Below are 27972 nucleotides of genomic sequence, written 5' to 3' on the forward strand. Positions count from 1 at the left end.
GAATCTTAACTGATCAGATAGCCAAGAAGACAGGCTAAGGTTTCAGACTCATCGATTTTCTTTTCACTCTTTTGTTTAAGAGCCAGACTCCTGGCTTCAGATAACAGTGATTTAGAGATTTGGTCTCATTTTATAGGCAGCATGGAATTTGTGCTGTCCAATAACTGGAGACAGGCTAGATTATTATCTTTTAGATTTGAAGATGCAAGACCAAGGAGACTCAAAGAGAGATGCAGTGCCACTGCCTCTGTATTTATTTCTTTGGACAAGCTTATGATGCCCGTACATTCATAATCCTCCTTCCCGACCCCCTCTACCCTGAGTCCCCACCATCGCCACCATTGCTGTTAGATCCATACACCAAGTGGCCGGCAAATCAAAAGGATGCCAGGGAAGGCTCCTGACTCACCATCCTCAGCCTGGCCTGACTACTGTGTGAGCACCCTGCACAGGGTAGAAATGGTAATTGTTATAGAAGGGACACTTTCTTTACTTTCTCTTCAGGTGTTCTCAAAAGTATTTTTCTAGGTGTGAGATGTAGGCAGAAGCAAAAGTAATTCCTGATAATCCAAGAGTTCAGGCTAAAAGAACATTCACAGTACCAAATTTTCTACCTCTCTTTTCTTTACACACACACACAAACACACAAACACACTTGAATCTTCCTTTAGTTAAACTGATTAAGTGTCTCATTTGAGGAAAATAATTTTGTGGTCAAAGAGTTTTGTTTGTTTTGTTTTGGTATCATGGATATTTCTTTTGGAACAACAACATGTTCTACGGAATATCAGTGTAGTGGATGAAAGTGTAGATTCTAGAGCCAGACAGTCTGAGTCTGAATCCTAGTTCTGGCATGTATTGTGTGAGCTTGGGCAAAATACTCCATTTCTCTGTGCCTTAGTTTACTCATCTACAAATAGGAACAATACTAATGCCTACCTCATGTGTTTATCCAAAGGATTAAGTGAATTAGATGTTTAAAGCACTAGGAGGAGTGCCTAGAACTTGATGAGAGCTATGGAAGATCACTGTCATTACTATAGCCTGATCTATGGGTACATTCATCATTCAGCCACTGAGTAACCATTAAACTACAGACACTATTTTAAAAACTGGGTACACAGGGTGAACAGGATGGTGAGTGCCTTGAACTTAGGGTGCTAACGTTGTAGTGGGGGAGGTGGATAATAAACAAAAAAAAAAGTATGATATTTCAGAGAATGATAAATGCTGTGAGGAAAGGGACAATGGGTGATGTCATAGAGGATGACTAGAGTCAGGGGCTGGCTAACCTTCAAGACGGTGGGCTGAAAAATCTTCTCTTGGTGACACTGTTGCTGATACTTCAGTTACATCTTCTGTGTAAGGAACACTAAGTAGAAGTAAGCGGCAGCATTCTACGCTCTCCAGGGATCCCCTTACAATAAGTCCTTCCTGCCTTAGCATTACCAGTGTTCCTTACGTACTATAGACATATTTAAGGATGGTGAACAAAACATTTAAACACCAAAACATTTGAAGAGAAAAGTAGGAGCTCAGCCCTACAGACAGTCACCCCCAAATCCAGGCGTCAGCAGAGAATCAGACAGGGACCCTCCTTGCTTCTTTTTCAACATCTTGTCCTAGCTCTAGTCAGGCAGTTCAGACTCCAGACACCCATGTCCTGTCATCAGTCAACTGCAGGAAATTTTTAGAAATTGTTGTCCAATCTGCAAGGACAGGAGGTAGAGGAAATGGAAAAGTGAGAGAGGGAGGAAGTTCTGCTCCTTGGTAGATGATGGAAATCAAGGAAAACATTACTACTTGTGTTTGTTCAGTCCACGCACCTAAAATGTTGGTGTGAGGGATAAAGGCTGTTATCTTGTGGAAATGGAACACACTTCCCTGGGTTAGAATGTTAGTCTTGACTCTTATGGGAAGAACATGGTCTGAGGTGGATTTTGCACGTGGCCCATGCTATTTTTTTGTTTGCAATTGAAGTTTTTTACATGGGTTTACCCTATTTTGGTTTACAAAGGGCCCTCATACACATATATGATAAATGTTCTTTAATCATATTTCCCAGCTCGGAGCCTGTAAAGATGCCATTCCTAGGCCTGAAATTCTCCCTGCTCTTCACTTGGCAGGTATCTCCTCATCTTTTGGACACATTTTCCCAGGGAGACCATCCCTGGCTGCCTTACCTAAGCAGGTGCTCCCACCCACTCAATTTCCTAATGCTGAGCTCTTTCATTTCCTTCGGAACCCTCATTTCCATTTGCAATTATCCATGTGTTTGCTTACTTCTTGCCTACCTTCCCCACGTGACTGCAGGCTCTATAAAAAGGCAGCACCCACATCTATTTTATCTACCAGTGCATACCCAAAACTTCACCAAGTGCTTGGCACGTCCGAGGTGTTCAACATTTGTTAGAAAGCAAAGAATCCTTACCACGAACCTGGGAGACGGGTATTTTTACAAAGGAAGAAACTGAATCTCAAGGGATGAAGTGCCTTGCCCAGGGTCACACAGCTCTTATCTCATGGAGCTGGGACTCTAACTCAGGAATTCCAATGTTCAGTCTTAGGGTTCCTTCTACTACACACCACACAGAAAGCAACTCCAAAATGACTGTCAGGGCACCAAAGGGAGACGTGGGGGTTAGGGTACCCCACTGGGAGGCTGTGATACTGTGACTTACAAAAGAATTATTTATTTAATCTTCATCCCCGATTCTGGCACAGAGCTTTTAAAACCTTTGGGATTTCCTAAAGTGTCTTTTGTTATGTTAATGGAGTGACTTTTGGACACCCCCCACCTAGGGATAGGGATGGTTGTCAGGACAACCAACCACGTGATTAGAGGGTTGGAACTTTCGGTCCCACCCCCAGACCTCCAAAAGGAGAGAGGAGCTGAAGGTTGAATCAATCGCCAACGGCCAATGACTTAATCAACCATGCCTACATAACGAAGCTTCCAGAAAAATCCAAAAGGACAGGTTTCAGAGAGCTTTTGGGTTGGAGATTTGGAAAGACTGGCACCAGGAGAGAGCATGGAGGCTCTGTGCCCCTTCCCACATGCCTTGCCCTATGCGTCTCTTCCATCTGGCTGTTCCAGAGTTATATCCTTTTATAATAAAGCAGTAATCTAGTAAGTAAAATGTTGCTCTGAGTTCTGTAAGCTGCTCCAGCTAATGAACTGAACCCAAGGAGGGGATCATGGAGATCTCTGATCTATAGCTGGTCCTGGTCAGAAGCACAGGTGACAACCTAGACTGGCAACAGGTGTCTGAAGTGGGGTGGAGGGCAGTTTTGTGGGACTGAACCATTAACATGTGCGACCTGATGCTACCTCTGGATAGATGGTGTCAGAATTGAGTTGAATTGTAGGACACCCAGCTGGCGTTAGAGAATTGCTTTGAATGACTTGGGGGAAAACCCCACACACTGGAATTGGGGTGAAGAATTCTTAGAGACAGATTAAAGCCGATGATGCTTTGGAGTCAGCATCCTGAAATCCTTCCCACAAATTGTCCTGCTCAAGGTACACTCAGCAGCGCAGGGTTGAAAGGTTTCCACATGTCTATGTGTCCCACTGTTGGTGCTGGGTGGCAGTTGAGACCATGCATTCTGCGGCCAGATCTCTAGTTCTAACCCCAGCGCAACCACTTACTAGTTGCATAACTTTGGGTAAGTTACTAATGTTTGTACCTAGTTTTCTCTTCTGTAACGTGGGGAAGATAGTCACGCGTACCTCCTAGTGTTGATTCTCTGCCTGGAATACAAGGAAGGTACTTAATAAATAAATGTTGAATTAATACTGAAGGAACCTATCGACATATGTCTTCTGTGTACAAAAAGTCACTCTCTTAGCTAGCAGGGTGAAAAATGGTTAAAAATGTATTTGGAAACTTTTGAGATTTTTAACCATGCTATTGTCCTCTTATATGGTAATCTATGCAATCGGAATGATTCCAACCCCCAAGCCATACACCAAACTGCTTTATGCATTGACCGTTTTGCTTCACCATGTGTCCCCGTATCACTCTAGTTTTGAGCAGTTACATTTTTTCAAACTTTTTCAGCTGCTGCACACCCAGAATGATGCCTTAAGATGCAATATGTCAGGTGAAAATGAAAAACACATGTTTTTTCAGCGCTTGGTTTCAAGTATTCTTGGGTTTCCAAAAAACACAGATTTGCGAATAAGAATTTCAAACAGACTATACTGAAATGTAGATCTCTAATTGTTCCTGAAGTTGCTATTAGGAATAGGTAATTAATCAGCCGGTATTAGAAGTGAGCAACATTTTGGAGAAGGGATACATGGATTTAGTGTTAAGTCAAATGAGTAGTGCTAAGTCTTATGGGTAGAAATCCAGAAAAACATAACTGACTCCATAGAAGTGGTACTTTCTAACAATTTTAAGCTGTCCAAGTAGGCATCACAGGAGCAGGGTGCTGTAGGAGCTAGTGAGCACAGGGCAGCACAGAATGGTTCGGGCAGAAGCTGGGCAGCCACCTCTTGGGGCTGTTTGGAAGTTATCCATCGGATGGACAGCGTGAACTGGGAGACTTCTGAGGATCCCATCAACCTTGGAAGTCCATGATTTCTGAATGCGATGTAAAAGTCCGTCCTTCCAAATCTATGCTCCTTGGTCCATCATTGGTCAAAAGTTCAATGTTTATAGAAACGTAATCAATACCGATGCTTCTCTGATGGTGGAAACTCCACTTGGCAAAGAGCCTTTATATGTAAATGACGTCTCTGATAAACAAAGATTAACTTTTGAAATTTATTAGATCTCATCCCTTAGACAAAGCTGAGACAGCTGTTCAGAATATCTGAATCAGGGAGGGTCAGAGCTTTGGGAAGACTTGAGACTCCTAAGAAGTAAAGGCTACCTCAGGAGGAGAATGCTGTAGCCCTATGTGTCAAGGGTCCTGACTAACTCTGGAAGGTCAATGAGTTTCCTGAAAGCAGCATAGACCATTCAGCCCCTGACTGTCCTGCTTATCTTTTGGAGCAAAGAAACTCCCCACTTGCCAGCTGCCTGCTCGACTGCAAATACAGAGTTGTTTGTTGGCTGCCCAGAGCCTCTCAGCTCTGTCAATTGAGGCCAGAAAGAAGAGTTCAGGAACCAGCAGCAGGCGAACAGTTTGGCTGGCCTGTACACCGGGTGTGTGATTCCAGAACAACTCTCTGAGGGAAGGGTGAAAGGAGAATGGGACAATAAATTAGTCATTTGGATTTCCCTACAGGGCCTGCCTCTGTGTGTGCCTCCTCATACTCTCTGTCTTAACATAGTCCGGTGGATTAATACTAATAACCTCACCTTTGTTGAGTGATTACTACGTGCTTAACACTTTTCTAAGGATTTTGCGTGTATTATCTCATTTAATCTCCGTAACAATCTGTAAGCATTTTTATGATGTCAGTTTTCAGAGACATAAAGTGAGGTATCATTTAGCCCGAAATCACACAGGTAGCGCTGAATCCACCATTTAAACAGATAACCTCACTTAGAAGTCTGGGCTCTTAACCACTATCCACTAGTTAAGTGGGAAAAAGGGAACATGAGGGAGGAAAGGCATTGGAAGTTTGGCTTACATTTTTTGTTTGTTTTTAATTTGACTGTTTTTAACCTAGTTAAATCTATCAGTGTTCAATGCCTGTTTCATATCCTCCCCCACCACGCACACACCAGACTGTACTCCCTGAGTCAGGGCTGTCCTTTCTGCTTAGCCAATGCTAGGCACTTCATCATGGTTTGCTGAGTGAATGAACACAGCAGAGGATATGCCTAAGAAGGATTTTCCTAGAAAAGTCAGAGAAATATTACACAAAAAGCACTAACAGGCAGCAGAGCCTCTCTAATGTCTCAGGGGCTACTGTTTGACTTCATAAGTCTATTCCTTGACCACCACGTCCGTCCTCCTACAGGACGTGACATTCTCTGAGTTCACACTGTTCTCTCTCCAGTTCTGCCCCCTCTGGATGCTCACATAGAAGTTGCTGGTTTTCTCTAGTTATCTCCTTCTTCTCTCACCCCTTGAAATGCAGATTTCCTGGCCAAGTCCCCTGGGTTCTGGAGGAGCCCGTTGACTTCCCTTGGGTGCTGAAACCTCTTCAAGAAGGATTTGAGGGCAAAGTAGATTGACAGATGGTAAGCCTGCTGGAAGGACTCAGAACCAGGGGAGGTGACCAGACAGGACATGGACAATAGGCAGGCGTGGGGGGGATGCTGTGGCAGCCCTGGCAGTAACAGGTTTCAGTAAATCAACAGAGGGAAGTCCAGGAAACCTACGTGGTCTTATTGTATGTGCTGTGAGCACAAACCACAAAAGCCCCTGGTCGCTGTCTGTCTTTAGGGTCTTACAGATGGGAGATATGACAGGACTCGTTGACCTCCTTGAAAGATAAAATTGAGGATGTCAGCCAATATCATAGTAATGACAGTTAGTATGAGAGAAATTCCCTCCTCTGAACTGGGAAGAGTTTCCAGATCTTTGGGGAGGAGTGAATGCTGCATGGTAGCAGGTAAATAGGAGCTTTTGCATAAATTACGAAATTCAATTTGTAAACAATCCTATAAGGCAAGCACTATTAAATCTATTGTACAGATGAGGAACCAGACTCATCTCCAAAATCACACAGTAACAGTAGCCCCTGCATTTTGTACTAAGCCACATACAAATTTTGATTTCTTGAGCACCCAGTATGTACCAGGCACTGATGTGAAAATGATTTCTGGTGATTGTCCTGATTTGCCTCAGGGCTGAAGATAAGCTGAAACATCTCAGCTACAGAACACTTTGGCCTCTTGCAAAGGATGTGGCCAGAGATGCCTGGGGGGTGGGGGGTGGGGCGGCCACTTCAAAAGTGCCACGAACTTCATCCTTTCCCTTTAATTTGGGGATGACCATGCTGCATAGCAAAAATCCCTTTTCACATTTTAACAAACAGGTTAAAACAGACAGGACTACAACTGTGCATTTAAATGAATTTAATATATTTCTGAGCCAAGGCCTTTCAGGGTCTTGGTATTCAAACTTAAGCCAAAAGATTAATTTAGTCCAGTGTTTCTCAACCATGACCTCATATTAAAAAAAAAAAAAAAAAGAATAAAAACGCTGATGCCTGGGCTCCACCCCAGAAGAAATGATTCAAACTTTCTGGGGGTGGAGCCCAAGTTCTGGTATTTTTTAACACTCCCTAAGTGAGAGCCACAGGTAGCCAGGGCTGAGCCACTCTTTAAATTAAGAGTATAATTTTTGTGACTTTCTGTCTGAATTAAAAAAAAAAAAAAATCCCACAAGGACTCAGAGGAAAAGAATATACAAATCAATTTTCACTGCAAAGTAAAGGAGCTGTTACAGTGGAGGATTACTGGACTGAATGTCAATGTTATGACATAGTATAAGTGTGTTTCATGTTTGGTAATTGCAATCATTGTTGCTTTTGTTGTGGTCAAAAAAAAAAAAAAAAAAAAAAAAATAAATTAAGGGTCCCAGTGCCGTTTTATCTAATACAAACAATTGAAGCTCAAGTTGACTTGAAAATTCAAGGTGATCTTACATTTTTCTCCATGGAATACTGGCTATCAGAAACTCCAAGCAAACAATAACAAGGAAAACTGTGATGGAAATTTGGGGGGAAAAATGCCCAGCAGCCAGGGCTGAAGACAGGGAAAGATTTATCAGAACCACCATGCTAATTATGGAAAACCAGACGCCCTGGCGGAAGGCCAGGGGCGTGGCAGAACGGATAGGGGTGGAGGACACGAGAAATTTTAGGAAATTAGAAGTTTTAATAACTTTGGCCGCCAAGGGTTGCAATGGGATGCTGAACTTATTGCAAGCCTTGAGAGGAAAAACAGATGAGAAAAGGAACTCTTGTATCACATTCTAGCTGCTTTTTGTTTCTCAAGCTCAGGAACAGAAAGGAAATGAAGCCTTCCCAGGGCTCCTTTCCCTACATCTGATTAAGGGCCCCCATAGGCACCCTTTGTGAACACCAGGGGGAGTAAGACATAATAGGCCTCTTTCACCAGGCCTCTCGATAGAGCATGAGAAAAAATAAATTATGGCTTATTGTTTAGATCCCTTCTTAAATAGGCTCTTCCTTCTCTCTATGGCTAAAGATAACAATCTATTTGTATTCATTTAAAAGAGTATGTAAATGTCCTTTAAAAGCAGTAAAATGGATACTATCACCCGGAGGTGGAAGTTGCACTAAACGGGAGGGGTTAAGAAAGCAGATGCTGGGCCCAACCCCTTTGGGTTTGAGTCCCAGAAACAGCACTTAGTAGCTGTGTCACCAAGGTCAGCTTACTTAACCTCTCACGCCTCGATTTTCCTGTTTGTAAAATGGGCACCTTGTAGGATGGTTATGAGAATTGAGGGGTTGATACAGATAAAGCTTGGAACAAAGCCTGGGGTATAGTAAGCAGTCAATGAATATTAGCTAGTGCTTGTATCAAAAAGATCACCAGGAAATTTTAATTTTCGATTTGAATTCTTCCACAACAATTCCAAGTACTTTATATTAAAAATCATCCAATTCAGATATGGTAAAGCCAGTGGAGTCTTTGACAAAAAGTGATATTTAAAGGTAGAACTGAGTGTCATTCTTCATACAGAACAAAGGTCACTTATTCTAGCAATCTATGATAAGAATATACAGAAAATAATGAATCTGTACTATCATAAAATGGCTAATACATATTTTAGATATACAAAAATGTACCCGCAAAGAATGAACTAATAAAACGAGTGTACCTAATGAGGAAAGACAATGATCTGTTAGAATATCACTATCGTAAACTTTCCCCAGAGGATGTAAGAAATTAGGTGAAGAAAAGGAGCATGTGGTACTTAAGGACAACTTATACACGTTTTCAGTCTGACAGTAGCCAAAAAGATTCTAGCAGTAGTTATTTCACTAAAATGCATATACTTTTATAATTCCACAAAATTGTTTTGATTGCAATAGATTATCCTCTACGATGTTATGTCATTTTAACAAAATGAGCAGCCAATAAGGAAGCTCTGGGTCAGTTTTCCCCACATGAGAAATGATGGCACATTTACCACGGATGGAGGCCACGGAATAAACATGGCTGTATCAAACATTCCTGATGACAAGGGAGAACTCTGCTTGCATGTTTTTTCGTACTAGCACACATAACTTTTTTCCCCTGTGGATCTTCAGCGAGGCAAGGCAGTTGCCTTGGCTGTATGGAATTCAGCAAACAGAAATGCATGACCAGTGACCACACACTTGCATCTGGATGAGGTTTTGGCTGACTGTGCTTTGGGATTTTAACATTAGCCACTAACAAGGATCCCCTTCTTTTTGACTATATAAGTCAACTCTGAGAGCCACAGGGTAGAGTCAATTTTTTTGGTAGCTTCTTCCATGTCTACCAAGCACCGAGAGTGTAGGTGGCAGAGCCTGACTCTCTTGTCATCTGTACCTCTTGCAGTTGGAGGAACCAGGGCCTGGCAAGAAATCGGAATGATGGGGGAGAGGGAGGACTTCAAGAGTGAAGTGAAACATTCTTTTTAGCATCCTAGTAACATGTGTGGGGAAAATGGATACAGATATCAGACAGAATGACACAGAGGTCAAAAGCATGGCCTCAGCCTGGGCTTGAATCCAGCTCCACACCTACCAGCCCTGTAACTTGGATTCATTTGCTTAACCTCCTTAAGCTTCATTTCTTCATTCTGCAAATTGGGGAGACAGTAGTCTCTTCCTTACAAGGTAGTCATGGGAATGAAACAAGATGGTACTTATAAAATGCTTTATCTTGTAGTGTATTTTTTTTTTTTTAGAATTTCACTTATTTATTTATTTATTTATTTATTTATTTTTGGCTGTGTTGGGTCTTCGTTTCTGTGCGAGGGCTTTCTCTAGTTGTGGCAAGCGGGGGCCACTCTTCATCGCGGTGCGCGGGCCTCTCACTATCGCGGCCTCTCCTGTTGCGGAGCACAGGCTCCAGACGCGCAGGCTCAGTAGTTGTGGCTCACGGGCCTAGTTGCTCCGCGGCATGTGGGATCTTCCCAGATCAGGGCTCGAACCCGTGTCCCCTGCATTGTCAGGCAGATTCTCAACCACTGCGCCACCAGAGAAGCCCTCTTGTAGTGTATTTTAAAATCCTCCCAAAACTCCTGTGAGGTAGATACTATTGTACTCATTTTGCTGATGGTAAACTGAGGCTCAGAGGCATTCTATAACTTGCCCACTGTCACCCAGCAGGTAAGTGGAGGGAGCTGGACACAAGCCCAGGATTTCTCTAAAGCTGGTGCTCATCACTACTGCTTTATGCTCTTATTGGCCCATATGGCAAAATCCCAGCAAGTTAGGACTAGTGAGTTCTCAGCCCCACTGACCAGCCCTTCCTTTTAGAGTGAAGGAATAACATTAAGAACAGTTCAGTGATCAAGCTGAACTAACGTAAACTAAACTCAAGGGTAGAAGGCGGGTACAAGAAATCAATTCTAAAGACTCTTTCCCCAGCAGTGTTTCCTCTGTTGGTTCATATCCCCAGCAAGGAAGAGCACAGAGTAAATTGAAAAAATGTTCAACCCAGATACTAAAGTAACAATGATTGACTGGGGTAAGGCAGAAGTAGAAGGGTAAAGAAGGAGCCAGGTGGACCCTCTTTTTTTTCAAAGCCTGTTAGTTTAGTTTCTAAAAATGTTGGTTGAATGTGATATAAAATCCAACCTTTCTGAAAAGCTAACAAATTCGAGATTTCCAGACCCGTTGTTATTTATTAATTGTTCATTAAACACCTGTTATCCATAAACAACAGGCCTTAGGCAAACCAAAGAACAATTAGCTTTTTCTAGTGTCAACAGAAAACAAGTCCACAAACTCCCAGTTGGTCTTCCCAGCTTCTGACATTGGCCTCAAATATACATACTCAAAAATTCAGAAGAGAAATTTAAAATAAATGTTACTAAATGCTTCCTCCTTCTTTGGCTTCAGAATTCACACAAATGAGACCTGTAGAGTATAAAGGTTTTACTTATTTAACTGGCTTCAATATTCAATGTGCATTTATACATTGGTCTGTGTGTTTGAGAATGCTTCATCTATTTGTATGAATTTGATACTATCCGGTTTAGATTGAACACCTATAGAGGGCAGCATGCCATATTTATTTAACGGACGGATACAGAATCTCTCCTAATGGTGGTGGTGGTTATCATCGTCATCACCGTCACCATCATCATCACCATTATCATTATCAACACTGTTCTTATCATATTCCTGGGTTTTGATCTTAAAGAAAATTTCCATTACAAAGTTGCAAGGTAGGAGACGGGTATATAATCTTTCTCTTCTTTATGAAGATTAATTGTGCTGATTATTTCCTGACATTATTTTACTTAAAATGCAAAAGGCTCTCCCACTTGCACACCACAAAAACTCCTCTATTATGTAAGATGTTGGCATAAAATTCTGCCACTCTGCTATTTAAATAATTCAAAACATTTAACACAACATGCAAAGGCCTATCACTAACAGAGAGTTGTGGGCAGAGGAATCAAACAGAAAGTTCCTCATCAAGGTATGTTTTCCCTCACATCAGCCTGTGGTCTGACAAACACTCCCTGTTGAATCTGTTTCTTTAAGATTCTAAAAATAAATTGATCTGTAAGTGACTTTGCTGTAATACATACAGTGAGTCAGATCAAGGAGTAAGAGCCATTTATAGAATGTGAACTAAACACTGGCCTGAGACAACCATTTAACCCTCGCCAAACAGAGAAGTGGCATTTCGGATTGTACAGAGCTTGATCTGCAAGGCTATTTTGAAACAGAAAGATTCTTTTATTTTAACTTTGGCTAAAAATATTAGAATATGACCAGAGGCTACCACAAGGTCAAAACATCTGTTAACAGGACGAAATGTTACCAGTATAAGAGTGTGCAAGTGTCCATCTATGAAATCTTGGACACACTCAGCCCCAAACATATTATTAGCCATCCATATTCATACATATGTAAGTAGAGACTGTATTTGGTGCAGAACAACAAGTTGTCATTCTATACATTCTCATATAAAGAAGCAGATGGGAGTATTTTGGCTTGCATTGTACAGTGGTTTAGAGTGGATTTGTGTGACCATAAATAAGTCATTTAACATCTCTGAGCCTCAATTTCTTCATCTATAAAATGGAAATAAGTACAGTCCCTACCTCCAGACGTTGATGTGAAGATTAACTAAGAAAATGTATATAAAACACTCAGTACACGTAATACAAGTTTAAGAAATGCCAGCTGTAATTCTGCTCTCTTCAGCCCCAGCTGTTATAGGATGGTGCAGTCTCCCTCCTCTTTGGGTGCCCCTTCATTGCTAGAGTACATCTTCATAGTCTTGTAATAGCTGCCTTTGGGGAAAGTGTGATGACTACAAGTTGGTAAGGGTTTTCTTTCCCTTCCTGCATGGCTGATGTAATGAAGATCTTTAAGAGGATATATGATCGGAGGGAGGAAGGGTGTTGTGTGCATGTGTGAGTGTGTGTGTGAGAGAGAGAGAGAGAGAATGAATGTGTGTATGTGTATAAGAATTCACCTGGCGACAAGAGAAACTTGCCACTCTCCTCACCTGAGTTCCACCCACAGGAAACATTCGACATTGCCTGCACACAGATCTCCAGCCTTGCACACTGCAAAGAGCTGCATTGCAAGGAACGTGACTTCATATCACAGTGTTCATCACTGACCTCCACCCTGGTAATGAGATCCTTTTTGGCCCTTGTGCAGTTAGCACCCATCTGAGACTTCCTAACCATCTCCTCGATAGCAAATTGGCAGCAAGTATTAGGAAATTCCATGCTGGTATTTGGATGAGTCTTCTCCATTGATATCGTTTATTTAGATTACAGGCGCTTCCTCAATTATAACAATACATCAACCATTTCAGGTTTTTCTTTCACCTCCGGATACATGTTGCCCTTCATAAATGAGGCTGAAGTCAGAACACGTGCTGGTATGACGACACCATCCTGTCTTTCAGGTGTGGTTTCAGGGTCACACTGAACACTTGCGTCTGGAAGGCTGACTTCACAGCACAGCACGGCCACATTCTGCTACTCAGGGGGGTGAGATCATGGTGCTGGCATGAATTTATCGCTCTTTTAAACGAATGGGGTTGAATTCAATCTACTGACCTTGATTGGGAGGCTAGTGATACAAGCTGTGTAAAATAAAACAAGACAAAATAAACAAGGGAAAACCACAGCGCATGCAGCCACTTGGTTCAGAAGTGACACTACTGAATTTGGTCTGTGAAGGTCCTGTCACATGAAAGCCTAGAAATAGCTATGACCTAAACATGGGGGTAGGAGACGACCCATTTAGAAATGAATGGACACATTCCATTGTGCTTGTATAGTGTTTAAAATCTATTTTGGGGCAAGGGGATATTGTAAATACTTTCCTTTGTTCATAACTATCATAACCCAAACTTTCTGGCTCTCGGCATTTTTCAGTAACCCTGCGTGCCAATAGTTTTTTACACACTGCCTGACAAGGCAAACATTATTCTACCAGAGACGCAGGATTCCCTGTGACCCCTCTGAATCTCCAGGGCCAGCCAAGACTAGATTGGACTTTCTGACTAATCCTAGTCTGGACATCTCTAGGGGCTGCCCTAGTCTCACTACACAATTCCAAGGCCACTCAGTTCTGAGGGCCCTCAGGAGATGTTGCCATATTAGGCATGTGGAAATGTCCACACCATTCTGAAATTCTTTTGGAAATAGAGATTTAATATAACTTTTTCGATTAGCCTTCAATTCCAAATTTGGGACTAGATTTAGGTGAAATTAATTCAGGGACTCCTCATTGGTTTTGTAAAATGTTAATGCCAGCAAGCATTCCTTCATCTTCAATAGTAGGTGGATCATAGATTTTCATTTAATTCTTTTTCATTTGATTATCTCTTTGGTTAATGGCATTTCTATAGCAGAGGACACAGCAATCTTTACAGACATCTCTTGATTCTAAAGTGGCTGGCTGGATAAGCATATTATTTTTATTTATTTATTTATTTATTTATTTATTTATTTATTTATTTATTTATGGCTGTGTTGGGTCTTCGTTTCTGTGTGAGGGCTCTCTCTAGTTGCGGCGAGCGGGGGCCACTCTTCATCGCGGAGTGCGGGCCTCTCACTGTCGCGGCCTCTCTTGTTGCGGAGCACAGGCTCCAGACGTGCAGGCTCAGTAGTTGAGGCTCACGGGCCTAGTTGCTCCGTGGCATGTGGGATCTTCCCAGACCAGGGCTCGAACCCATGTCCCCTGCATTGGCAGGCAGATTCTCAACCACTGCACCATCAGGGAAGCCCCTAAGCATATTATTAAATGTAGGTTAATCTGTGGCCTCTTTCCTCTTCACCATGATGGCTCTGGGTGACAATAAGGGGGAGCCTGGGGCCAGGTATGGAAAAGTGAATGGTATAGGTATTTCCTGGATATATGGTTCCTAGTATCTCCATAAGGCCAAATATAAATTGTAGTTAGAAACTGTTACCCTATGAACACCTTCATCACTTAAAGAAGATTCCTTCTGGAGACAATAATGATCTTTATTAGGTACCAGGCCTGTGTGAAGATCTGGTGACACCAAGACATGACCTTGGTGGGTGTGATTTCATAGGAAAAGTAGGCTCTAGAATATTCCCTTTAATAGTAGAATTCTTTAGTAGCACTGTTCACTAAGACACTTGGTATAAATGGAACCACCTCTTCCAAGTGGATTTAGTTATTGAAGAAATTAAAGGAATTCCCTATAAGGCAGCTTTTCTCATCAGATGGCTCCAAAACAAAGACCTCAACAATATTAGCATAAAGGGTTCAGGAATAGTGATTTTTGGCATTTCCAAAGAGTAGGTTCCTTCTATTTCTGCTACCTCAATAACAGAGAATAAATCAGAGACTTGGCATTGACTGCTCCACTGATCTATTAGTTTTAAGTCTTTCACTGATTTGGTTCCAACTATATGTTTGATGGAGACAACTTTTATTTATTGTTTAAATCATACAGTAATCTAAGCAAACTCATCAGTTCAAGGATATTAAATCAAAATCTATTTACTATTGAGTAGGATTTAATTTAAGATGGAAGCTTCCTGGAGACCCAAATCTGGGTTTTAGTGAGACCATCCTATTCTAGAAATGATGTCAGAAGACTGTTTGGGTGCTTACCTAGTAAGGCACCAGGGTCCTGTTATTAACAGATCTGTGCAAAATAATTTACCATGTTAATACCTTTTCTTCCTCCTTTCCAATTATTCCTTATTGATGAATCTCTTATTTAAGCATTATCAAAAGGTCACTAGCCAATGCTATATCTAATTCAAAAATGTATTACTAGGCTTATATCATATCAATCTTAAGAACTGACCAGTTCTGTGAGGATGATCTGAATAGCCATATTCATATTTTTTCCTATATTTAGAATCAGGGTCAGACCTTCTCAATTTTCAGGGCCATTTTTACTTTAAAATTAAAAAAAATTTTACTTTATTGTTGTAAGAACACTTAACATAAGATATAACCTCTTAACAAATTTTTAAGTATATTATTACATTTTATTACACATTATTACGTATTATTATTATTACACTTTATTATACATTGTTGTTGACTATTAGTACAATGTTGTACAGCAGATCTCTAGAGCTTACTCATCTTGCTTGACTGACACTTTATGCTGGTTGATTAGGAACTCCCTACTTCCCCTTTCTCTGAGCCCCTGGCAACCACCATTCCACTCTCTGATTCTATGAATTCAACTATCTTTGATACCTCATATAAACAGAATCATGCTGTATTTGTCTTTCTGTGACTGGCTCATTTCACTTAACATAATAATTTCTTGGCCAACATGTATGTGAAAAAATGCTCAATGTCACTAATCATCAGGGAAATGCGAATCAGAACCACAATGAGATTAACACCTCACACCTGTCATGGCAGCTATTTTCAAAAAAACCAAAGACAAGTGCTGGCAGGGCTGTGGAAAAGTTGGAAACCCTGCACATTGTTGGTGAGAATATAGAATGGTGCAGCTTGATAGAAAACAGTACAGAAGTTCCACTTACCTCAACATAATAAAGGCCATATATGACAAACCGACAGCCAACATCATTCTCAGTGGTGAAAAACTGAAACCATTTCCTCTAAGATCAGGAACAAGACAAGGTTGCCCACTCTCACCACTATTACTCAACATAGTTTTGGAAGTTTTAGCCACAGCAATCAGAGAAGAAAAAGAAATAAAAGGAATCCATATCAGAAGAGAAGAAGTAAAGCTGTCATTGTTTGCAGATGATATGATACTATTCATAGAGAATCCTAAAGATGCTACCAGAAAACTACTAGAGCTAATCAATGAATTGGTAAAGTAGCAGGATACAAAATTAATGCACAGAAATCTCTTGCATTCCTATACATTAATGATGAAAAATCTGTAAGAGAAATTAAGGAAACAGTCCCATTTACCATTGTAACAAAAAGTTAATAAATAAAATACCTAGGAATAAACCTACCTAAGGAGACAATTAAAGATGATACAAACAGATGGAGAGATATAACATGTTCTTGGATTGGAAGAATCAACATTGTGAAAATGAGTATACTACCCAAAGCAATCTACAGATTGAATGCAATCCCTATCAAACTACCAACAGCATTTTTCACAGAACTAGAACAAAAAAATTCACAATTTGTATGGAAACACAAAAGACCCCGAATAGCCAAAGCAATCTCGAGAAACAAAAACGGAGCTGGAGGAATCAGGCTCCCGGACTTCAGACTATACTACAAAGCTACAGTAATCAAGACAGTATGGTACTGGCCCAAAAACAGAAATATAGGTCAATGGAACAGGATAGAAAGCCCAGAGATAAACCCACACACATATGGTCACCTTATTTTTGATAAAGGAGGCAAGAATATACACAATGGAGAAAAGACAGCCTCTTCAATAAGTGGTGCTGGGAAAACTGGACAGCTACATGTAAAAGAATTAAATTTGAACACTCCCTAACACCATACACAAAAATAAACTCAAAATGGATTAAAGACCTAACTGTAAGGCCAGACACTATAAAATTCTTAAAGGAAAACATAGGCAGAACACTCTATGACATAAATCACAGCAAGATCCTTTTTGACCCACCTCCTAGAGAAATGGAATTAAAAACAAAAATAAACAAATGGGACCTAATGAAACTTAAAAGCTTTTGCACAACAAAGGAAACCATAAACCATAAAATGAAAAGGCAACCCTCAGAATGGGAGAAAATATTTGCAAACGAAGCAACTGACAAAGGATTAATCTTCAAAATTTACAAGCAGCTCATGCAGCTCAATATCAAAAAAACAAACAACCCAATCCAAAAATGGGCAGAAGACCTAAATAGACATTTCTCCAAAGAAGATATACAGATTGCCAACAAACACATGAAAGGATGCTCAACATCACTAATCATTAGAGAAATGCAAATCAAAACTACAATGAGGTATCACCTCACACCAGTCAGAATGGCCATCATCAAAAAATCTACAAACAATAAATGCTGGAGAGGGTGTGGAGAAAAGGGAACCCTCTTGCACTGTTGGTGAGAATGTAAATTGATACAGCCACTATGGAGAACAGTATGGCGGTTCCTTAAAAAAGTAAAAACGGAACTACCATACGACCCAGCAATCCCACTACTGGGCACATACCCTGAGAAAACCATAATTCAAAAAGAGTCATGTACCACAATGTTCCTTGCAGCTCTATTTACAATAGCCAGGACATGGACGCAACCTAAATGTCCATTGACAGATGAATGGATAAAGAAGATGTGGCACATATATACAATGGAATATTACTCAGGCATAAAAAGAAATGAAATTGAGTTATTTGTAGTGAGGTGGATGGACCTAGAGTCTGTTATACAGAGTGAAGTAACTCAGAAAGAGAAAAACAAATATTGTATGCTAACACATATATATGGAATCTAAAAAAAAGGAATTGGTTCTGAAGAACCTAGGGGCAGGACAGGAATAAAGATGCAGACGTAGAGAATGGACTTGGGGACACAGGGAGGGGGAAGGGTAAGCTGGGACAAAGTGAGAGAATGGCATGGACATATATACACTACCAAATGTAAAATAGATAGCTAGTGGGAAGCAGCCGCATAGCACAGGGAGATGAGCTCGGTGCTTTGTGACCTCCTAGAGGGGTGGGATAGGGAGGATGGGAGGGAGATGCAAGAGGGAGGAGATATGGGGATTATGCATAAGTATAGCTGATTCACTTTGTTATAAAGCAGAAACTAACACATCATTGTAAAGTAATTATACTCCAATAAAGATGTTAAAAAGAAAACAGTACAGAAGTTCAAAAAAAAAAAAAGAACTACCATATGATCCAGTAATCCCACTGCTGAGTATTTACTCAAAATAATGGAAATCAAAATCTCAAAGAGATTTTAGCACTCCCATGTTCACTGCAGCATTGTTAGCAATAGCCATGATGTGGAAACAACCTAAATGTCCATCAACAGATAAATGGATAAAGAAAATATGGTGTATTCAGGCTTAAAGAAGGGAATTCTATAATATGCAATTTTTGTCAGAAAAAGCTAACAATTTTTGAGCATTTACTATGCTAAATGCTCACTTGCATTATTTCATTTAATCCTCATAAACATCTATATAGTTAATTATAATTATGTACCCATTTTTCAGGTGAGGAAATGAGGCCAAGAGCAACTCAATAATCTGCCTAAGGTCTCAGGACAGTAAGTGGTGGAACCAGCACTCAAGCCCAACTCTTCTGATTATAGATAAGTTCTGCTTTTCTCTGAAGCCCGCACACTCTTCACTACCTCACGATATTGTTTCCATTTGTCAAGATTTAATTTCCTCAAAAGCAAATCTTTTCAAATCTTAAAAGTTTGACTTATTCTGAATTTTCTAGAAGAGTCTATGAGAAGATTGCAAAAGTTGTATCTCTTACCTATATAGATTAAATATATCCCTGGTTCAAATCATACAGGATGAATTACTGTACCATCTTAAAAGTTTTTGTTTTGAAAATCTTCACTAAATCAAGTCCATTTTATTATAATAATGCCTAAATTATGCAGAAGCTTACAAACTGTTTTCAAATCTCATTTTTTACAAAGTCTTGCATTGAAGTACAAGGATATGCTTTGAGGAGAAAACTACTGGCTAGAAACTGTAAAGGACAATAGTAACACACTACATTTGTTTGGTATGCTACAGTTTCACAGTAATTCTTGTAAATCTTCTTTTTTTAACATGAGACAGGCAGAAAGAGTCACTGTTTGATACAGCTGAGGCTCAGAGAGGTACAACCACTAGCCCAAGGTCACACCTTTAGCCCATGACCACAATCCAGGTTTTCTAGTGCTGTGTCCAGTGCTGTTTCCCTATGAGCCTCTGTTCCCCACAAAACATGGAAACACCTTCTCGTTCCCAAGGTTTTCTACATTGTCATCCTGGAGAAACAGGGACAGGTTTAGATGTGTGGTTTCCTTACTGAAAAGCATGGCGTCTATCTCAATGTCCAATGACAGGGAAAAATAAGCAGGCACCAAACAATTTCCTCCTTAATAGCTCTCTCAAAATCTACCCGAGTTAGAGTAGGCCAAAGAGAGAGAAGGCGTTTGTCCAGCAGAAACATTTGCCGTTGGGGAGCATTCCCTGGGATATCCAGGAATCCTCTGGGCTAGATGAGTGTAGATTTGGATAACCATTCTCTTCCAGAACCAGGCTATGGGCCACCTAGTGCAACCTTGGAGCCATGCTGGCTGAGATCAAATCCCACCTCTCCCACTTACTAGCTGTGGTCCTTCGAGCAAGTTATATAACCCCTCTGTGCCTGTTTCCTTTGGCAGCAAAATGAGGACAAAAACCATCTACCCTGCAGGACAATTTAGGGGCTTCCATGAGTTAAATGTAAAGTACTTAGGACAAGACTTGGCAATGTGCCTGATGAGAGCCATTATTTTTATTATCTTAATGAATGAGCCTCTCGATTTCTTTATATAGCAAGTGGGAATAATGACAAACCTGTAACAAGAATCAAATTAGATTAAGTCTGTGAAAGTTCCTTATAAATCATAAAATGCTCTGTGCATCTAGAGAATAACTGCTGCTGTGCTGAAGAGAAAGTTGTAATGTCTGAATTATACCTGCCTTCCTATTGTAAGGAATTTACCCTTTCTCCTCAAACTGAGAAAGAAAGTGATTTATATTATGATCCCTAGCCTAACCCCATTAGTAGCTTGTTAGGCAGGAATTGAATGGTTGAAGTTAGTGTCTAGCAAGTGGGGGGTGTTTACCCGAGGCCTGGTGAGTCTCCATGTCTCAGGGGAGGCTCACGGAGATTGTGCTCACTGGGATGGGAGGCCTGGCCCAGCTGCGTGTGGCTGTATCTGTGTATAGATCTAGAATCCGAGAGTCCTACCGGTCCTGCGGGATTACCTGGGTAAAGCCACAGGCCGCCTGGAGCCCTGAAAAGTGGGACAACCGCTAACTGTGGGTGGCTACTCAGGGGAGCCTAGAGTCCTTTCACCAGTCCTGAAATCAGAGTTGCATCTGATAGAGAAGCAGATGTGTTGATGCAGGGTAAAAAAACAGAATGAAATGAATTTTTTCAGAGTTTGAGATGACATGTGATTTCTGACAAGATCGGTAGGAGTGCAGTTGATACAAATGAAGGAAACATAAAAAAATATCTCCTCCTTTTCCTACGGCATCATGCTCTCACCCAGCGGCATACACATGGACTCCAAGCTCTAATGTCTTTAGGAAGACATGGATGCCAAGTGGGGACAGCTGTTCCCCACGCCCTTTCCTGGTTCACTGTGGACACTCCATCCTGAATGCCTGCTGGCTTCTCCCAGTGGAGTTCTACCCAGTTTTCCAAGTACAGTTTCAATGCCATCTCCTTTACTAGGCTACCTCTCAATCTCCACCTAGAACTAATTTCTTCCTACCATGTCCTCATAAAACTTTCATTTGGACCCCCTTGATGCAGAGCTATCAAACTTTGCCTAGTTTCATAATGAGTTGTGCAAACTGTCTCTGCCTTTTGCTTATAAGGGACTGCCTCTTGTCATCTCTGTGTCAGGGTGACACCTACACCGCATGCTGCTCAAAAGAGCCACTCAATAAATATTCATCAAGTGAATAAATAAATATTTGTTGGCAATAATTAACTTGAACTGAGAACTTCACGGCCTCCAAGAAAGGCTCCGAATTTGTGAAATGAAGCACTGCTCTTTTTTCCCCCCTCTTATGCTTAAGGTTGTTTCATAACATCTCCTGCCAGGAACTGCTCCCATTATTAAATTAAGTGCCAGGGGAGCAGAGCACCTTCTGTGACTAAGTACTGAGTGAAACTGTGATGCAGGGAAGCCCCCATTTGCTCCTAGTTTCAGAGGTGAGAACTGTCGACTTTATTTTTGTGCTCCTTCTGTCACAAGCCAGCATGATTCCAATGGTGGATTTTGGAATTGTGTTTTCTGCTTTCTTCCTTCTACTCACCCCCTCGACCTGAGCCACTCTGAATACACGTACCCAGAGAGGAATTTCAGGCGCACTAATGAGAAAGCAGAGTCCACATTTGCTATTTGGAACCTGGGACTGTGCTAAAACTAGATTTTGCACTTCTAACCTGTACTCACTCATTAGTTGTATGCATGAGAGTTCTCTGCACAGAGAACTGAGGGACAGCTGGACAAGGAGTTTCGAAGTAGGATCGTTTATTGTATTTTTCCTCTACAATTTGAGATTAACTTTGTCATGTAAACAATTAACGAGGGTTCTTCAGATGTTCTTCTGAATTGCTTTTCCCTCTCAGGGATATTGTTAAGCATCCCCTACACTGGCTCCCCTGTGGAGGCTTTCCATGGGTAAAATTCCAAATACAGTTCTCAAGTACATGGAATCATTCTTATGGATGATGCCAATAAAGACTTCCAAGAATTCCAGCATCCTTTCCTCAACTCTCTGAACTTCAGGCTGAGACTTCAAGAATGGTACCCCCAGGAGATCCCCTAAAGGTCATTGCCCACAATGCCCACTCTCAAGCTTTAGACTTTATAGCAACTTAGATAGCATAAACCGTTGCTTAAAGAATAAAAACATAAATGAACTCCTGAACTGATGGATGAATAAATGAAATAACACATTCTTAGAAATAACGCTTAGCTCTTCATGGTCACTGGATCCTAAATATCCTGATGGGGACTTATATATTTTTTATCCTGAATGAAAATCATAAAATGTCTTAGCTGAAAGAGACCTTAGTGATAGACGATATACGATTTTTAAAAGCCATGGCCTCGGGCTTCCCTGGTGGCGCAGTGGTTGAGAATCTGCCTGCCAATGCAGGGGACACGGGTTCGAGCCCTGGTCTGGGAAGATCCCACATGCCGCGGAGCAACTAGGCCCGTGAGCCACAACTGAGCCTGCGCGTCTGGAGCTTGTGCTCCGCAACAAGAGAGGCCGCGATAGTGAGAGGCCCGCGCGCCGCAATGAAGAGTGGCCCCCGCTTGCCACAACTAAAGAAAGCCCTTGCACAGAAACAAAGACCCAACACAGCAAAAAAAAAAAAAAAAAAGCCATGGCCTCGCAAATGAACTTAGCTACGAAACAGAAACAGACTCATAGACATAGAGAACAAACTTGTGGTTGCCAAAGGGGGGGGTGGTTAGAGGAGGGATGGACTGGGAATTTGGGGTTAGTAGATGCAAACCATTATATGTAGAATGGATAAACAACAATGTCCTACTGTATAGCACAGGGAACTACATTCAATATCCTGTGATAAACCATAATGGAAAAGAATATGAAAAATAATATATATATATATATATCTGAATCACTTTGCTGTACAGTAGAAATTAACATGACATTGTAAATCAACTATACTTCAATAAAATAAATTTTTAAAAAAAAGTCATGGCTTGATTTGTTCAAATGAAATTAAGAAAAAACTGCTTCTCTGGTTGAAGTGTAGGTAGGGGCCTGGAACCTGCCAGCTCTAAGAAATTACATAGCTTGTCCAACATCATACAGATCTCAGAGGTAGAGCCACGACTCCTGAGGTCCTGGCTTGGTTTTTCATGCTGCATGCTACAGCCTTTTACAGGTGAAGGGTTGTTTCTGGGTACTTACTGGGTAAAAGGACATCTCTCTGACATTAAAATAAATGAGCCACAGACTGTAGGAAGTTTTGAACTGGACTTCCACGTAGTCACATAGTTGAAGGTAGGTCCTCCTTACAGAAGTATTCCAGCTAATAAGTGAAGAAGGAATGACAGAAATATACTTCACCATTTTGCAATCCCCAAAGAAGTAATGGATCTAGGCGAGGATTGTCAATGACTGCCAGCATCCCAAAGAGAGAAGAGCAGATTTTGGTGCCTCCTGACAGAAGTATCCCACATTGCCTATGAAGTACTCTTGCCAAAAAATTGAACTTGATGCTAAATGAAGTCTAGAAAGCCCGAATTACCAAATTATGAGAAATACAAGAAACAAAGGAACTTGTTAAACTGACACCATGAAAATGGAATCAACAATATTCACTTTGTACAAAACTCTACAAACTCTTCAACAAATAAATTTCAAGGCAAAACAAAAAAAAGGGGGGGGGGGACAGATCTGTGATTTAAAAGCATCTAAGAAGACATGTCAACCAATTTTAATGTACAGACCTTATTTCAGGCCCGATTAAAATAAAGGGCACTTATCTGGGAAAGCACCAGATGGCAGAGGTATACCCGTACTCCTGGGGTACTCCTGGCTGCAGCAGTAGCCCAGCCCACATCACAGAGTTCAAGGAAGCAAGGCCGAGCTGGGCCACCTGATCAAGGACAGGGAGACCAAATCCCTGGAGGAGATTTCTCTCTTCTCCTTTCCCATTAAGGAATGTGAAATCACTGACTTTCTCCTGGGGATGTGCCTCAAGGATGAGGTTTTGAAGATTATGTCCATGCAAAAGCAGACCTACGCTAGCCAGTGGACCAGGTTCTGTTGCCATCTGGGACTACAATGGCCATGTCGGTCTGAGTACTAAGTGCTCCAAGGAGGTTGCCAGGGCCATCCTAGGGGCCATCATCCTGGTCAAGCTCTCCATTGTCCCCCTGCAGCAATGCTACTGGGAGAAGAAGACAAGCAGGTCCCACACTGTCCCTGCGAGGCACCAGCCTCCATGCTGAGTGCCTCTTCCCACCCCCAGAGGCACTGGCATCATCTTGGCCTCAGCACTCAAGAAGTTGCTGCTGATGGCCAGTATGGATGACTGTCACACCTCGGCCAGGGGCTGCACTGTCAACCTGGGCAACTATGATGCCATCTCCAAGACTTACAGCTCTCTCACCCTGACCTCTAAAAAGAGACCGTGTTCACCAAGTCTCCCTATCAGGAATCCAGGGACATCTCCTACAGACTCACACCAGAGTCTCCCTGCAGAGAGCCCAGGCTCCATCTATGGCCACCACTGTAGCATTTTTATATAAGAAATATAAAGTGAATAAATTAATTTTAAAAATAAAGGGCAAAAATCCTATGAAACAAACAAGGAAATTTGAAGGATATTTTAAAATATTACGAAACTATGGGTAACTTCTTAGGTGAAAATATGGTATCATGGTTACTTTTCTTTAAAGAATACTTATCTTTCATACTAACATGCTGAAATACTTATGGATAAAATGCTATGATATCTGGGATATGCTTCAAATAACCTTGGGAGAGGCTGGAAGTGGGTAGAGACACCAATGAAACATGACCAGTAGTGAGCTGATAATTGTTTAAGTTGGGTGGTAGGTTCATGCTGGGTCATTATCCTGATCTTTGTACTTACATAATATTTGAAATTTCTATAATTAAAATATTTAAGAAGTTTTGTTCACAATTGTAACATAAGATACTTTTGCTTAATTGTTTTTAAAAAAAGCTAAAATCCAGGAAGGGATTTCACATGAAGGTAAGAAGCTTTTGGAAATGCAGGTGTCCCTCATTATGACTGGAGCATGAGGAATCTCTCGGAAGTGATAACAAGAGTATCCAACCCTTTTCGATTGAAGCAAGATTACACCAGGACAGGAAACCTGCTGGTGGTGAGGGTGGTATCTCATGAAAAAGGCATGGTCTCACTGACTTGGTCTTGGTCTCACCAAGTATATTATGAGTGACAGCAGCAGCCTAGCCTCTGTATGTTGTAACTAATCATAACAGGACATTATGAAATTATATATTTTGCAATGTAATTAAAAGATCTTTCCATAACTGCAAGATTAAATCCCAAATGGCTAGCACAAATGACTGCCATCTGAACAAGCTTTGAAATGCCAGGGTACTCACCCTCAAGACAGCATTCCTGAAGCAGATCAGAATGCTCCAGGCTGGCAAGAAGCCTCCCTGGATTCTAAGTTGCCCCCAAAGGATGCAGTGGCTTGCACACTGGAAAGTTTATCTATGACTCTAAGCCACTCCAAGACCATTTATAAATTACTGCTGGGGTAATTTACAAATACTGAGATTTGCTGACCTGAAGAAATAAAGATTTCCACAAATGCCTAATGCACTCAGGCAGTCACTCACTAGCAAGATCTTGTCTGAATGTCATGAAGTCAAATATGTCATCAAATATGACAGTTTCCAAAAGGGACCCAAGGTAGGTAATGATCAGTAATCAAGGGGTCAAATCAAAGTACATGGAGGGATCCCAAAGCTTACCTCTAACTTTGTCCTTCAAAAACCCAAATCCAATGGAGCAATCACCCTTCATTCCGTTCACATAAAGTTGAAGTGATCTTTTATTCTAGGAGTAATGACTTGATGATTTGACACCTATGAGTCATAAGCAGCCCTTTGTAAAAAGCCCCGTGACAATGTGTTAGCTCACATTTAAGCCTCAGCTGTGTCTCCCACTCTGTTCCCGGTAGTCCCCATCTTCTTTGAATCTAGGGTGGGGTTCTGGGCCCTGGCTCAATGAGTGGACTCAGTTTCAGACCAAATATATTGCAGTGAACCTTAAAAATTCACACATTTGCAATGAGACTTTCTTCAAAGGGAAAATATATTTTTAGTTATTTGGCCAAAACAAGCAAAATGCTCAAAATGTTGAAATGGTGAGGCCCCCACTATTTCATTACTGCTTTGCTGAGGCAAAGAAGTGAAGATATTTTTCTTTGTGGTTCCAGTAAGCAGGCATACATTTATCAATCAGGACACTCTACAATGGATGTCTAATCAGATACACTAGTCCTCTGGGTAATTCCAAATTCCTGCATAGAAACTTTGGCTTCTTTTCCTTAATGACTGCATTTGGAGAATGAACTAAAATGGTCAAAATTTTCAATACATCATGGAGAAGGGTTAAGCACAAAAGTCCTGTTAAACAATAATGGGATTTGTGTGTGAAACATGACACTCTTTGAACACTTTTGAGAAAGTTACTCTCCTCTTTCCCTTCCAACTAATAACAATTCAACATTATTTAACATAATCCTACTGACAGGTAATTTCTGACACGAAATTTATTACTGACTTGCCCTTTGAGGGCATGTTTCACTATTAATGTTTCCTTTTAAAAGCTATAGCATACATTAGATTCTCCTACAGCGTTTCCCCATGTTTTCCTTGGAAACCCCTACTTTTTGTGGTATTTTACATTACCCGAACCTGTTTTAACTCTGTATCCTTACACACACACACACACACACACACATACACACACACACACACACACAACCTCCTTTCCAGAAATACGTCCAGAAATATACTTAACATTGAAACATTTTATTCTACAATTATTAGGTTTACCTAGAACTGAATAAACAACATTAGTAGAGCATAAATTTAAATAAGTTTCTCCTGTACCTAACTGGGTATGTGATTGACTGAGCTAGAGGGCTTGAATTCAATAGGACCATGCCAGGAAATGGGAGAGCTGCAGACTGCGGCTGTTATCCATATAGGGCCAGTGAGACCTGCAAGCGTCTGCCCTCATTGGTGCTTTGAGTCTTTCACAATGCAGCACACATGAGACTGTACAGAACACATTTGTGATTCTGACTCATTCAGAGAGATGATTCTTTACCTGGTGAGTCAGCATGAAGCTAAGTATTTCCCTACCTGTGCTAACCATACAAGGGCATTGCTACCTGGAGGATTAGGTCATCTGCCCCAGAAGGAAACGCACACCATCTTTGGTTTTTCTGGAACAGCTTTACTGGCATCATGAGCTCATAGGCTGGAGCTGACCACGTGGTGTCCTTCCTTTGAAAAGGAGGCATCGTCTAAAGGGCTGGTTGGCTGGCAAAGCAGCAAGGAGACAAGTGAAAGAAATATTCATTCATTCATTATTTATTTATTCATTTGTAATTTTAGGGAGGTCAGGTTTGTTGAGTTACAATTTACAGATGGTAAAATTCACCCTTTTTAATACTGCAGTTCTATGAAATTTGACAAATGCATAGAGTCATGTAACTGCTACCACAACCAAGATATAGAAGAGTTCCATCGCCTCAAAAAATTCCCTCACCCCCTTTGTAATTAACCCCTTTCCCCACCCACCATATTTATTTAAAAATAATATTCAAATGATTTACAACAGAGACATGAATTCACCTGCATGTTGTGACTTGTCCTTAATATAGTGGCAGGATTTACTGGTAGCGAGCGTCAGAGACCCTCCATACCACCAGAAGTCTGAGAACGTGCTGGGCAAGATCTATTGCCTCACATTTGCCCTAATGGATAACCTTTCTGCAGAGAAACACACGCAGGAGTGTTTCTACTAGGTAAATTCTTAGCTTCCTAACTCTTCCTCTAAGCTTAAGAAGAAGACTTACATCTCCCACTGTTTCAGAAGACTAAGTTCCCTTCAGTCTCCCACCTCAACCAAATTCTAACTGGAAAAAGCTGGA

The 27972-nt window shown here is 41.1% G+C and overlaps 1 protein-coding gene and 1 pseudogene across 7 annotated transcripts in view; one reads left to right on the forward strand and one right to left on the reverse strand.

The window, feature by feature from the left end:
* CREB5 (cAMP responsive element binding protein 5) overlaps positions 1-27972 on the reverse strand; it is a 408270-nt gene that overhangs the window by 180273 nt on the left and 200025 nt on the right. The gene's annotated exons all lie outside the window — the stretch shown is intronic.
* Positions 11183-27846, forward strand: LOC103017418 (40S ribosomal protein S2-like; annotated as a pseudogene).

This window comes from Balaenoptera acutorostrata, chromosome 7, assembly GCF_949987535.1.
Source record: "Balaenoptera acutorostrata chromosome 7, mBalAcu1.1, whole genome shotgun sequence".
NCBI lineage: Eukaryota > Metazoa > Chordata > Mammalia > Artiodactyla > Balaenopteridae > Balaenoptera > Balaenoptera acutorostrata.